The sequence below is a fragment of the Sylvia atricapilla genome, chromosome 3 (assembly GCF_009819655.1).
Source record: "Sylvia atricapilla isolate bSylAtr1 chromosome 3, bSylAtr1.pri, whole genome shotgun sequence".
NCBI classification, from domain to species: domain Eukaryota; kingdom Metazoa; phylum Chordata; class Aves; order Passeriformes; family Sylviidae; genus Sylvia; species Sylvia atricapilla.
The window spans coordinates 102,245,975-102,260,250 of record NC_089142.1 but is presented as its reverse complement, the minus strand read 5'-3'; the positions used below and the strand labels follow the sequence as shown (position 1 = coordinate 102,260,250).

At 47.0% G+C, this 14,276-nt stretch overlaps 1 protein-coding gene across 1 annotated transcript in view; it reads right to left on the bottom strand.

Moving 5' to 3' along the window:
- MCM8 (minichromosome maintenance 8 homologous recombination repair factor) overlaps positions 1 to 14,276 on the bottom strand; it is a 341,212-nt gene that overhangs the window by 156,723 nt on the left and 170,213 nt on the right. The window lies entirely within an intron of this gene.

The following is a 14,276-nucleotide window of genomic DNA, read 5'->3' as shown; positions in this document are numbered from 1 at the left end:
TTGGACCTGAAAGTAGGCTAAAGTCATTGCATTATGATTTTAAAGATGCTCAGTGATGCATATTTTACAACACTTTTGCTTAGAGTTTCCTCAAAGCAACAGTCTGATCATTTCATAGCAGGATTTCATCTGGACTTGAGGATTTAGATGAAACTCATCCACTAGCACTGAGTTCCTGCCTCCTCACCATACCTGACTCCCTGAATCCTCGAGGGGTGTTCCAAATCAGAAAGCTTTGCTGCTTTGGGCTCAAAGCCTGACTTAGTTTTCACTAGGACTCACCTCTTTGGCCCAAATTCTCACAAATTCAGATCTAGGTTTGCTAAAGCTTCAGCTCACTGAGCTTGGGTGGAGTACAGCTCTTTCTTCAAAGAAACCAAGTGAAATTGTGCCTGCAGCTCAGCTCAGAGGAGTGAGGAGCCCCCAGCCAGGCAGGTTCTTTCACTGAGGTTTTGCTACCAGCACCACTTGTGACAAGATGTGCCTCCATCCAGCAAGGAGATGTTGCCTCATTTTAGGTTCAAGGAAAAAGATTCTGTAAAACATTCTGTTAGGAAAGTTGGTTTCCATTTAGAAAAGGAGAAAAAAAAATCGGAAAGAAAAAGAAGACAAAAATGCCTCTGGGCAGGTTTTTGAATGCTGTCCTCTTTTAACTAACAGGCCTGAATATGACAACAAGCTTCCTATCAAGAGCATCCCAAACAAAAACTTCAATAGAACTTTTCTATCTCATAGAGCCATACAAGTTTCACCTTTTTTTTTTTTAATTTTCCACAGTTTTTTTTTTTTTTTTTTTTTTTTTTTTTTTTTTTTTTTTTTTTTTTTTTTTTAACTAGCAATTCCATGCCTTGGGTGCTTGATGCTTACCCTGGGATACCAAAAAGTGGGAGAGATTTTTTGACAAATAATGCCATTTTAGGTATTGATAAAAGGCACATAAAAATGTATACGCACAAATCTCCTATTTAGAAAAGGCAGTCAATTTTTATTTTTTAATCTCACTACCATTCTCTAGGTTTCATGTCTACCCCATTTTTTCAGCTCTCCACAGTAGCTTTTCCTGGGTTTACCATAATCCTCACATTATCAACATCAGCATATTTACTTGAAGGCAGGTAAGAAATTAGAGATAGGTCAGTTCACTGTTGAATCACTTGATGTCAATTATTCAGGGTGTTAATCCTGATGCATGTGGGCTGGGAAGAGAGGACTGCTTCCTTGGGTTCTGTAGTTTTTCCTGCACTGTGCTCCACACATGTGGTAAGGCAAGGGCAGTAAATCAGGACAAAGGAAATAAAGGACCAAGGCTTTAGGGAACATGTGTTTTGGAAGAAAAACTTGGCTCACCACTAAAGCAGCATAGCCTTATAACAGATGTTTAAAATTCAGATGTAGAGAGTGACAAACTTATATAAATACAAGAGACTTGCAGGTCTGTGCAGGTGTTGAGCAGCACTGCAAGGCAGTCCATCTTTGGCAGCCCCTCCTGGGTCCAGACAGGCACATCCCAGGCTCCAAACCAGCAGGACTGCAGCACTGGTGGCAGCACAGCTCATCCCGAAGCAATTCTGTAACACATTAGGTTCAGACAAAGCATTAAAGAATTCAGCCCAACCCAGGCAGCTGACACATTGTTTGCCAGCACCAGAGCTCTCTCCAGCTGCTGCTGACAGGCCTGTTGTAAGCCCATGTCAGCCAGGAAGATGCTGCTGGAGGAGGCATTTGCCATGCCTGGGATCTGTACTGTCCTCACACAGCCAGGAGGGCTCTGCTGGGACTCTGTCTCCAGCCTTGGGCAGGCAGAAACTGCTCAGCAGTTCAGAACTGCTTTGAAGCAGATTTACCAAGGTGTTTAGGAACCTAGTCATGAGGTGCTCCATGAGGTCTCCCAAGGTCTCCAAGCAGGTCAGGATCTTCAGCCTCCATCCCTGAAATGGGAATTTTCCTCCTCTCTCCCTCCAATCCCCCAAAGAACTCAGTGTATTTGGAAGCTTCTGGAAGCTTCCCCAACATCTGACAGGGCCAATGCTGGCCAAAGCTGGGACAATCAAGAATGACAGTAACGCCTCTGTGACAACATTTTTGAGAAGGAAAGAAAAATAGTTATTGGGCAGACATAAGTGCAGCCAGAGAAGAGAAGAGGGAGAGGAACAGACACCAAGGTCAGTGGAGAAGGAGGGGGAAGAGGTGCTCAGTCCACCACACCTTTGAAAGGCCAAGGAATGCCTCTCTGCATGTTTGGGCACCCAAATACCTCTGCAGAGAGTTTTAGATTTCATGACCCTTCCTCTCCTCCCGTGAGCTGCCCCTGGGACTCCCAGCCAGGCTGGTGGCCAAGGTCAGCACTGGACTGACCAGTGCTAAGGGCAGTAAAGCAATCCCAGCTGCTGGCAGAACACAAGAAGTCCCAAGAGGATGACAGGGCTCCTGTTTGTCTGTCCTGTGCCTATTAACCTCTGAGGGTAAATGGCCTTTATTTCACTTAATGCAATAGCTTTGCTGCCAGTCTTCTGCCGGTAGCCTTTAGGCCAAGTTGTCTATCATTGAATCCTACATACACTTTGTTGTGATATTAGTCTGCCTTTCCAAATTTTCCTCTTTTTTTTCACACTTCACCCATTCCAAGATTAAATAAAAGCAAAGCGCAGATTCAAAGAACCAAGTGGTGACTGAGGTGAGGGCTGTGAAAAGGAACAGAGAGGGAATGGAGCTATAAATGGAGTGAGGGAAGCGTGGCTTGGGGTGATTAATGAGCTTACATCTGTGACCAGTGCTTATTATAAACAGCAGGTAGAGAAGCAAAGGCAGCAGCAGAAGGTGCTCAGGAGCAAAGGAGCGACCCTCCCACATCAGCAGTGACCCTCCTCAGTGGGGCTTTGGGTGGGTGGGCACAGAAGGATCCACAGAACCACTGGGGAACATTCATAGAACCTTGTGGGCACTGGGGAGAAAAGAGGGATTAAAAAAAAATTACAATACCCTTAGCAAGAGCAAAAGAGCAAAGTCCTGGCTGAAGGTGCAGCTAGAAAGTGCCTGTGCTTTTACCCTCCTTCCCTGGGATTTTCCTCCAGCAGCGGGTATCCACACTGTGGGGTAGAAAGAGAAGGACTTTGGAAAGATTGAGGGACTAATGATCAGGGGAAATGCAGTGCAGTTTGGAGCAGCTGTCCTGCAGCATTCAACAGGATCCCAGCATTATCATTCCTCAGGATAAACATGCAAATGGAGCCTCTGGAATCCTCTCGTTGGTTTAAAAACAGAAAAACATGAGCAAAGAGAAAGTTTCAATGGAAAACAAAACAAAAATTCTCTCCTCAAAAAATTGATGCTTTTTAATATTACATTGTAATGAAAACTGAAACTTCCTCCAAGTTCTCTGTTCCATGATCCATTGGTCCATCCCTCTGAGAAAAGCTCAGACTACTGTCAAGTTGTGAGAAAATGGAGAATAGGCAAAATCAGAATTCCAAAGGTTATGGATAAACTCAATGCAGACTTTTTTTTTTTTTTATAAATAAACTAGCCAAAACTTAATTATTGTTAAAACAAAATATCAGTGTTTAACAGTGAAAACAGAAGCTGTATAAACCAAGCTACTGAGAGCCTTTAAAGAAAACTACTGGGTTGCTCAGCACAGCGAGCTCTATGAATAACCCCAGCCCACTCCAGCTTGATTTCCCCTCGTTTCAGGGCAGAAAAAGTTTCCAATGCTTGGAGCAACCAACTCAGCTCACTTTGTTCTTGCTGGGCAGTTTTTGCAGCAGAGCAGATGCAATGGGGGTCAGGATCTGATCCCCCACATGCATCATTTTAAACATTATCACTCAGCAGAAGCCACTGTGAGGAAGAAAAAATGCTAAGCCGAGAGCCTGAGTTACTTCCCTGACCCTGAATGCTAACAAACATAATATTTTATTTGGCTGGTTAGATAGAACATGTGGCAAGGCCTCCATTTTTGGGGAAGGTTTGTCCTGCAGCACAAAAAGGAAAGAAAAATACCTGGACTTTATTCTGCCTGTCTCTGCAATGCTCATCCCTTCACCCAAAGGGGCTGCTCTCACCTGAATTTGAAGTTCTGGATACATATAATAACTCTATTTACTCTGCAGAAATACCAACAAGGTCCCAAAGATTAAAATCAAGGTCTGCAGGGTGGGTGCAAACAGGAAAGCATCCCCATGAAAAGTTTATACTCCAAGCAAAATGGGAAGGTTCAAGATGATCAGTTATTAAAATGGACATGAAAAGTAGCAAGTTCAGGACAGTAAAACACATTCTCCAGTGTCCCAGTGTGTTCAGCAGCAGCAAGAAAATTGTTCAGTGCTCAGGTGTCTTGGATGTGAGTCCAAGGCTGAGAAACCAGCCTACAGGGCCTTTTGAGGCTTTGTATTTAAAGTTCCAGTTCCAATTCTGACCTAGCATTAGGCCCCAAATATGGTCTTTCCCCTTTAATCACACAAACCCAACAAAAAAGGAACAATTACTCATTTACCCACTAGAAACCTTTCACTTGTCAGTGAACTCCACCAGCACTTGAAGGGGAGCCAAGAGGTGAGAGACATTACAGTGCACAGGAGGAGCCCAACAAGAGGGTTGTTTGATGTTTTCCCCATGCTGACAGCTGCTCCTGATGCACCCAACCTTCTCCTAAACCTTCCTCAAGGGTGTTGTACAGAGGGAAGAGTCCTTTCCCCAGCAGGGCTTTAAGCTGCCAGGCAGCTGGGTGAGTGTGAGTCCACTGCAGCCACAGGAGGGGAGGCTCAGGCTCCCATCCTTCCCTCAGCACACACAAAGGGTGCACACACATGTTCTCTGGACTGGCTTAGCTCCAGGGATGCTTATTTCCAGCTGAGGAGCTGTAGCAAGCGCAGTAGGAGATAACCTTTCCAGCCTTTCCATCTATTCCTGCAGACAAATAAAGATATTTCTAACCACCTCCAAGCAGGTGGAGGGTTATGAAATTGGGACAGTGATGGCCACTGCCCTACTTCCTTCCTCAGGGCAAATCCTTTAGCTGTTCCCTAAAGCCTCTCCTCAACTGAGCCACCACAGGACCCATCACTCACCTCCTGCTTTTCCCCTAGAGAGTGACCAGCTGCCCCAAGCTCCCTTTGTCCACCAGAGAGGGACAAGGCCTGTGTTTGGGACACCTGTGCCCTGCAGTCAGCCCAGCACATTCCCAGGGGCTTTGCTAATCAGGACACCAGTGATGCCCCCTGAGCTGTGACTCAGCTGTGGGCCTGCTGCCACTCAGCAGCTGGCACTTGGCACCGGGGCTGTGTGACTCAGGCTGGCAGGAGCCTCTGGAGATGCCTTCTCCTGATTTATATCTGCAAGAGATCCTTTGTGTTCAGACCCTATTGTTGGCATGCCAGCCTCAGTGTAAAAATCTGGAGTTAATAAACTCCACTCTCCCATCACAGCAGCTCTTTCCAAGACCCAGCTTTGTAGGGCTGGCTCCTGCTCCAGCAGCCAGCACAGCTGCTGAGGCCTTTTACCTTGGAAAAATCCTGTGATTTCACACATGGGCAACCCCAGGGAAAGCCCAGTCTGCCTCTATCTGCCTCTGTATCCTTATCCTTTTTGGTGTGGAGTTTGGAGCCCGTGGTCTTGCAGCCCTACCCATAACTACAAGGAACCTTTTAGTCCCAGCAAGTTGGGCTCCCCCAAAGAAATCAGGAAATTTCAAAAAAGAGAAAAAACTATAAAGACAAAGATGGATGTGTGAGTTGATTTATGGAGCTGTATAAATAATGGGACCATCTCTACCCCTCTCCAAAACCAGTGACATTTTACAGAGGGCAAAGGGACCCACACATGGCACTGCAGCCTCTCTTCCATGGCGTATCATTTGTGGGTTCTCGGTCAAAAAAAGGTGGAAGCAACTTCCACTTCTCAGCAATCCCATGGGACAGCTATGCTTCACAGCTGGCTACATTCCAGCAGAGTGATGATTCACTTACTTTGAGCCATATTTTTGGCTTGTAGAAGCTGGACCAACATCAGTGGAGCTACAGCAGTTTACACCAGCCCAAGCATAAGGCTCCACATGTTCAGGGAAGGGAGCTCATTTCTGGAAGGTTTTGAGCAGCTCCTTGGTGCGGCAGGCTGAGTGTCTCCACAGACAATGAGCCCTGGGAGGATGTGGGAAAGCTCTTTTGCTTTGTGTTACTCTGGGGAAGAAATGAGGCAGAGCTCGTCACAGTGAATGACAATGGGAAAACAAGAAGAAACATCCAGCAAAGAAAAGAAAACATTTTAGGACTGAAACTGGGAGCTGAGGCTGGAAGAGAGCTGGAACAGGCTCCAGAGAGCCCCTGACGCACAGGGAATATCAGGATCGGACTGTGAGACTCATTACCCCCATGGGACAGACACAACAGCTTTTCCTAGGAAGAGCTGAAAGGATTAAAGCACTTCTATTCAGACACCCAGAGGAAAATGGGCAAACACAGGATGGCTGTGTGTGACTGTCATTAACACTTCAATGCTGGCCCTGTGCGGTGCTGGGCACTCGAGGTGAAAGGATGTTCGTGCCAAACTAGCCCTAAGCAGGGCTTCCAGCCATCCTCTTTCTCCAGCCCTCTGTGGAGATTTGCTCCTCAGCAAATCCCTCCTCCAAAACCTGACAAAAATCCAGGCATTGAGAAGCTTGGAAACCGGTGTAAGGATCAGGAGAGCCACAGAGAGATGCTGTATGTTAAATATTATAATTGTCTGCGGGAACAGTCACACAGGGACAAGCAGCACTCCTTGCAAAACAGGGCTCAGCAGAAGTAACCACAACTCACAGCAGGAGAGCACAAACCACGGAGATTAAAGGCTGCTGCTGTTACAATAAAACACATGCAAGCACCACAGGCACCTCAAGACAGATTTTGGCAGAATTCGGGCACTCTGGTTGAAAACTGAGATCTGGGAGCTCCATATTCCCACTCTGCTGCTGCCTGGCCCTGGAGGTGCCTGAACTTGCCTGCTGCCTCCTGCTTTGACTCACAGCCTGGCTTGACGGCTGTGAACCCGCTCCCGGCTGTGCTCAGAGCTGCTCCCGTGCCAACATCTCCCCTGCAGCTCTCAGGTGAGGGGAGCTTTGCTTTGTGTTACTTTGACAGCCAGCGCTGTCCTCACCCCCAGCAGGAAGCAGCCAGGGAAATGCAGCAGCACCAGAGGCTGGGCTCTCCCTGGGAACATCCCGAGCATCTTCCATCCTTTCTGCTGCTGCTCTCGTCCTATGGGGCACCAGGAGCCCCCCAACAGCCCCTGCAGCCTCCCAGCCGTGAGCACAGCCAGCAAGAGCTGCATTTCCCTCCTGCGCAGGGATGCCACAGCGCCCTGGATGGCAGCAATGAACTGCAGCCTCTTTCACACCCTGCAGAGATGCCAGGGTAGCATAGCCTGGGGTCCGTTCCGGCTTTTGTCACTTTCTCAGTGGCTTTTTCAGCAGAGCTTTTTTTGATAAATTGCACACCCATTTCTCCTCCTGCCCTGTTAACAGCGTGGTTTCAGACAAAGCACAGTAAGTGCCTGTGGTAAGGGAGTGCTGAAGCCCAGCTCCCCCCACACTGTCAGCCTGTGCCGTTTTCCCAAACTCAATCAACAACCTGGCCTAGGGCTTATCTACCCGCTTCCAAAAGTCTTAATCTGACAACTAATGATGCATTAATCACTGTCAGACCACGATCTTTTGTTTCTGCTTCTCTGCAGGCATCTGTCAGGATCACAAAGGATTAATTATCGCACTAGCCTGGGTACAGAAGCTCAGCCCCTCTGCAGATACTCGTGGATGTTTTGTGATTCCTTCAGCAACCACTTCACCTGTCCTTCCCCTCCTTCACTCCCCACTCACATTTCTGGCCCTGGATATCTGCACTCTCTTGTGCAAGCGGGGCTCCTTTTCCAGCCTCACAAGCAGCACTAAAAGAGAGGATCACCAAAATCCTTCCCTGTTTGGGCACCATGGTTCCCAATTCATTTCACCATGAAAGGTGCCTGCTCTCTCCTTCATATCCACTTTCACGTGGTTCACCCCTAACCTTCCATCCCCACAGCCCTCCGGAGCATACAGCATTCAGGAGGGATAATTCAGCGACCTTCCTTGCAAAGCCTGTGGGATGATGACCAAACACCAGAGCAATCTCTGGGAGACATCCAAGCTCCACCTCAGCAGACAAAGCAGCTGCCTCACTTCCACCAAAGAGCCTGACAGACTAAAATACGCTCCCCTTTTACATCTCAAGAGCCTGGGCCCAGCTGTGCACAGGAAGTGACACCCCCAGGAGATGCAGGGACATCAAGGGTTCATCTCCACATGGAAGATGTCAGGGTTTATGAACGCTGGTGCAGCACAAAAAGCCTCTGGAGCCAAGGCAGTTTGACACAGTAAAGCTGTTCCAGCTGCTTCCAAAGGCAAAAGGTATTAAGCTACACCTATCTAATTTTTTTTTTTTTAATCATAGCTTTTCTTCAAATGCAAACTACTTCCATGAACAGAGGTGTTGTACCTGCATGTCCTGAGCCTTCTCTGCAGCAGCAGCCAGGAAAGTCCATCTGACCACCCTTCAGTGCTGAGCACTGCCTGGGGTCTCCCTTCCAGGAGAGTTCCTGTGCAGGATTCAGCAGCCATCTATGAAAAACAGTTTGGAAGACGGATGAATTTTCCATGACAGAAGGGAGGAACACAAGAGAGCATCTCTCTGGGCACATGGAGGAAGTTTCAGCAGGTCTTTGGTTCACACAGATATCTCCATTTCTCAAACGTACCTCAGGTGCTGGAGTTGCTTCAGTTCTTATATTGCTCTCTATAGGAAAGGCCTGAGAAGCAGAAATAGACGAAACCAAGCAGGAAACAAAATCAAGTATGTGATGCAGTAGCTTCTTTCTAATAATCTTGGAGTGTGTAGGCCTTACAGCAGGAAAATCCTTGGCACAGCCAGCACACCATCATCATGCTGCCAGTGACAGAACAGATGGTAGAAGTGTAACCTGAGACAAAAGCACCTTTTCCTGTTGGGAGATTTAGCTTACAGCTCCTTTCCAGGGAGATAAATCTAAAGCAGGAAGGTTTCCTGCTCCCAAAACTGGAATTCTCTGAGTGTGACACTGCTGGAGATTTAAATGTTTTATTTATACTAGGAAAATTTCCTCCTGTAAAGAAACTCCAGAAGTTCCTACAGCCCCGGCATTGCCATGGATGCCCATCTGCTGGAACGTTGCTGGAATCAAATGTTGCTCCAGCCAAGGCTTTCTGTGCTGCTCAGGACCCTCTGAGAACATGGCTGAGTCTTCTTAGAGCCTCACTTCTCCTATATTTCTGAATTTTAATGGACTCAAGTGGTTCCAGCTGCCAGCTGACACTGTGGAAAGGACAGAGCCACACCAACCCACACTTGTCCCTCCCCACCAGCAGCTCTATTTGTGGCCCTGAGCAGTGCCAGAAATAAACTGCTTTCCTTGGAGAGACCCACAGCCAAGTGCTGGGCTCTCCACACAGGCCACAGCAGCCTCAAAGAGGCCCATTTTAGCTCTGCTATCCAAGTGCTCACCAAGGGGTTTTAGAAGGCTGGAAGTGCTCTCAGGAGTCGTGGTGAAGTGGGAAGAGGAGGAAGATAAAAATTAAATTTGTGTGCCCTCCTCATCCTTGAAAAGCAGACCTTCAGGGTGTGCCAGCTCCTTCCCTTCCCTTCCCTTCCCTTCCCTTCCCTTCCCTTCCCTTCCCTTCCCTTCCCTTCCCTTCCCTTCCCTTCCCTTCCCTTCCCTTCCCTTCCCTTCCCTTCCCTTCCCTTCCCTTCCCTTCCCTTCCCTTCCCTTCCCTTCCCCCTGGAAGATCCCAGCCTCCCAAGTGCAATGCTGAGTCTATGTTAAATGACTCACTGATGTTTGCACACAAATGCCAGATGCTTTCTTTTTAAACAAACAAACAAACAAACAGAAACCTCAAACACCCTCTGAGAGATGGAACTTTTTTTCCTACAGTGAAGGCCACTAGTAGTTGCTTGTGAAGGACAGTGGAAGAAGGTTCCTCAAAAATCCTACTTTATAAGCATTTCTGTCTTCCTCAGCCCTTCCTCCCCTGCCACACAGGTGGGGATTTTGGGGAGGAATGGATGTTATTTATATATATTAATATCCATATATATTATAAAACCCTCTCCTCCTACAGCACTGAGGAGGAGAGGATTTTGGAGGACAAGAGCTGGATGTAGCTGACAGGCTCAGTGGGAAATGAATCCCTGTGGTTTCCCAGTCCTCAACTTTGCTACAGTTCCCATGTCCTTTATACCATGAAAATGGCAGTGTTACACAAGAGATAAACAGTGGGGGCTCAGAAATGGGCAATGACAGAGTTGGGAGGCAAAAAAACGCAGATTGAAAATTGCAGGGAAGGTGATGCTGGTGGGAATTGGTCTCCCTGTGTTTGCCCCACAGGTTTTACTCCCATGTGCCAGCTGTGAAGGAAATGCCCACTGCTCCATGGACACACAGAATCCTTCCTGTTGGATCAGTTCCCACACACTGAACTAAACCCACATCAGCCATTGCTATAAAACTTCTAATAAAGAAAAGGGAAATGTGTATTCCTTTTATATCATGTGCAATGGGACTGGCTACTGAAGGCAAGAAGGATTCAGGTGAGAGCTCCATGAGATGTGACTGGAATATGTTTCCTCTGAAGTGCTACCATCAGAGTAGTAATGTATTCCCCCTTTTTTCCCCTAAGATTGGGAAAGCACATTTTAGTGTCTGCCACAAGACTGTCAGGATCAGCATTCCAAGTAGCAACTCAGCCTTTATCAACATTCAACAGCATTGTAAGTCAGGAATAATTAATGTTACATTAACATAGAGTTATCAGGAAAGGCAAGACTGAGTATTCCACATCAGATTCATTTAGTATTTCCTGCATTAATGCCATCAGCAGGAAGTATTTACCATAAATGTGGGCTTCAGGGGGATGTTCCAGAGAAACCAAGAGCAGTTCAGGTGTGTCACCCCTGTACCTGCCACCTCCCAGCTCTTCAGTGACTCCTCAGAGCATCATCCTGCAAAGACGATTCCTGTGCCAAAGCAAAAAGTATTTCTGAAGAAAACACAAATATTTTGTTGTGTTATCTCCAAGATGAATATAGGGTTAAACTAAGATAGATCATAGTCCATTTCTCCACAGAGAAATGGCAGATGAGAGTCATGGAATGGTAGATACAGAGCCATATTTTTGTATTTATGCAGACATTTCTATGTGAAAGGATACATAAAATCATATTCATACATCCACCCATGACAACAGGGAAATACATTGTGGCTCTTACAGAAACTCTCTTGACTTTCCAGTGGATACATCCCACAACAATATACATATATATATATTTATATAAAATACATAATTTGATACAAATCCAGTCCAAGGTTTTTCCTCATAACAGAGGAAGATTGTTAATTGCCTTAACATCTGGAAAAGATGTCTTTCAGGACAGTCAAGGGGCCTGATTCCTGCATTTCTGTTCCCTCTGTCTCCAGGGCTATTCCAGTATAGCCAAAAGGAAAGGAAGCCTGGTTGAGGGGCTTGGCCAAGGAGGGCTGCAGTAGATGTTTAGTGGGATTTTCAAACATGCCAAAGCCTACCTTCCACTGACCAGGCATTCTGGAAAGTCTCTGGAGCTACTTAAGGCTCACTTGTAACAGCACAGAACATGTGACAGATTGCCTGGAGTCAGAATCCCACTGAATTTCAGTGGAACTGGCACAGCTGGATCCAGGAAATTCCAGCAAACTCCTGCACCACCAAGCACTCACTGTGCTGAGGGCTGGAGCACCTGTCCTGGGCTCTACCCTTGCCCCAGCCTGGTTGGTCCCACTGAGCTCACTTGAATCACAGAGATTCAAGTGGATTCATAGAATGGTTTGGGTTGGAAGGGACCTTAAAGTTCATTCCAACCCCCTCCCATGGGCAGGGACACTTCCCACTCAATGGTTCCTAAAGCCCATCTGCCCTTGAACTGTTCCAGGGATGAGGCATCCACAGCCTCTCTGGGCAACCTATCCCACCCTCTGAGTAAGGAATTTCTCCCCAGTATCTGACCTAACCCTGCCCTCTGGCAGTTTAAAGCCATTCTCTCCTATCACCACATGCCCTTGTCCCTCTCCAGCTCTCTTTCTCCAGCTGCCACAGTTGCTCCACAACAGGGGTACAAAGAACAGGGAACAAGGAACAGGCAACAAACCTTTGCTCTGCAAGATAAGGCCCAAGACCTGCACCATCAGTCACAGAGCTGATGTCAGCAGCAGGCAGGGAAGGAGGTGAGGGATCAAGACTGACTCAGGAGAGAAGACACCTCTGACTAAAAGCCTTCAGCAGTGCTGAGGGCATCTACAATAGTCTCCTTGCTATGTCTGGGGTTTTAAATGCATCAAACACAGCCTGAACAAACACCAGATCTTTCTTCAAAACAGAAAAGAGCTTTTCCAGTGAGTAAAATAATGTTAACAACCTGCTGCTTGGAAATACGTCTAAATAGGCACAACACACTGCCTCTTTCTGGTGCCTGCAAAGGAGTTGGACGGCCCCAGAGACATTTCTGGATGAGAGTGTCTCCTCAGGGCAGGGATGGGAGCAAGGCAAGCCAGGCTGTTGCAGCTTAGGATGCCACATTCCCACTGAATCCCAGTCCCACAACTTCTTCGTCAGTGCCAGGCTTGTTTGACTGTGTACAGACCAAATGCTATAGAAAAATGTAAATATTTTTATGGCCTGGCTTGCTTAAAAACCTGTCTTAAGGGGAAAGGAATGCTGTGCACACACGCTGCAGAACAAATTTAATGAAAGGCAGAACCCAGAGGCATTCTGTAACCCAGAGATGGAATGCTTTGCATTGCTAAAGGGTGGTCACTTCGTACATCACAAAGACAGCATGAAAGTTGAGATAACACAATTAATAATGAACTCTCCAACACAAAGCACTGTCACCAGCACCATGACCTCACTCTCCTCATGGACAGAATACAGAGATATTCACTCATCTCCTCCTGCTCTTGAGAAACAGGCCAAGTGCTCAGTTCTCTCTGTACTGCTGCAGAGCTTTGGTGGTGACAGAGCTCCTCTGGAGGTGAGCAGGAGAAGGACAAAGGGCAGTAACAACCAAAAAATAAAACGACCTTTCATGAAATAAGGTCAACAACAGTCCTGAGCAGAGGCTGTGACCACTGAGAGTTGCAGGTTACACCTCTCCCACCAAAACTCTTAACAAAGACCCTTTCCAGTGGGGAGTGCAGCCCCCAGTTGAGAGCTACCAAGAAGAATCACTGCTTGCTGTCAACACAGCAAGATCTTGCATCTCTCCAGCACAAACATCACTCCAGCAGCTGATAAAAACTTCCAAGGCAGCCCAGAACTGCCTCACCCTGCTCTGTTTTTAAATGTGATGTTCCCATCAGCTCTGAAAGCTGGAATTTAATTACAATTGAATGCTGCACCTCCTTGTCTTTTCAGATGTTTCCAGCACAGCTGGGCACAGCCTCTGGCATGGGGAATCACCCATTCAACCCCCACGGATACATCAGGAGCACTGTACACTGGGATCAGCCTCAGTGAGGCCAAGAAAGCCATGCAAGGCTTTGGAAGAGAGCCCAGATATAACAGCAAATAAGAGGTGAGAGAGGTAAGCCCTGCATAAAGCTTGGCAGAATCCTAATGCACTTAATTTCTTTAGGTGCATTTATTAAATTATATCTTCTCGTATCATCAGTGCTTACCAAGTTCAAGTTTAACCTGAGGGGAAAGGAAAGACCTAGGAGGATGGATTAAAGCCTATCTAAAATATTAAAGCCATTTTTTACAGCTAAACATTAAAACTACTTCAAATTGTTCCCTCAAATATAAATACTACAATTATGTTACACGTAAGGCTGTTTCTCCCTTGGTCTTGCCTGCATCCTTGAAAAAAATAAAAGAAAAAAATCAAGTAGAGAGAATTTTGGTGGGCCAGGATGAAAGCACAAAAATCTTGAGGTTCATGACAGCTTAATTTAAGTGACAGAGTGCAGGGTCTCTGGCCACAGGGTGACAGCAGCCCAGCTGCTTTCACAACACCTCCAGCTGTCAGGAGACCCAGCCCTAGAGTCCAAAAATGCCACTGGAGCAGATCCTCAGGACATTCTGCCTTTGACTCTGGGTCTCACAGTGATTTGTTGCTCCTTGACAAACAGCCCCATCCCTCAAAGCTGGGAGACAGCCCCTCTGACCCCTCCAGGTGCCCTGCTGCCCTCCACCCACACCCTGCCCT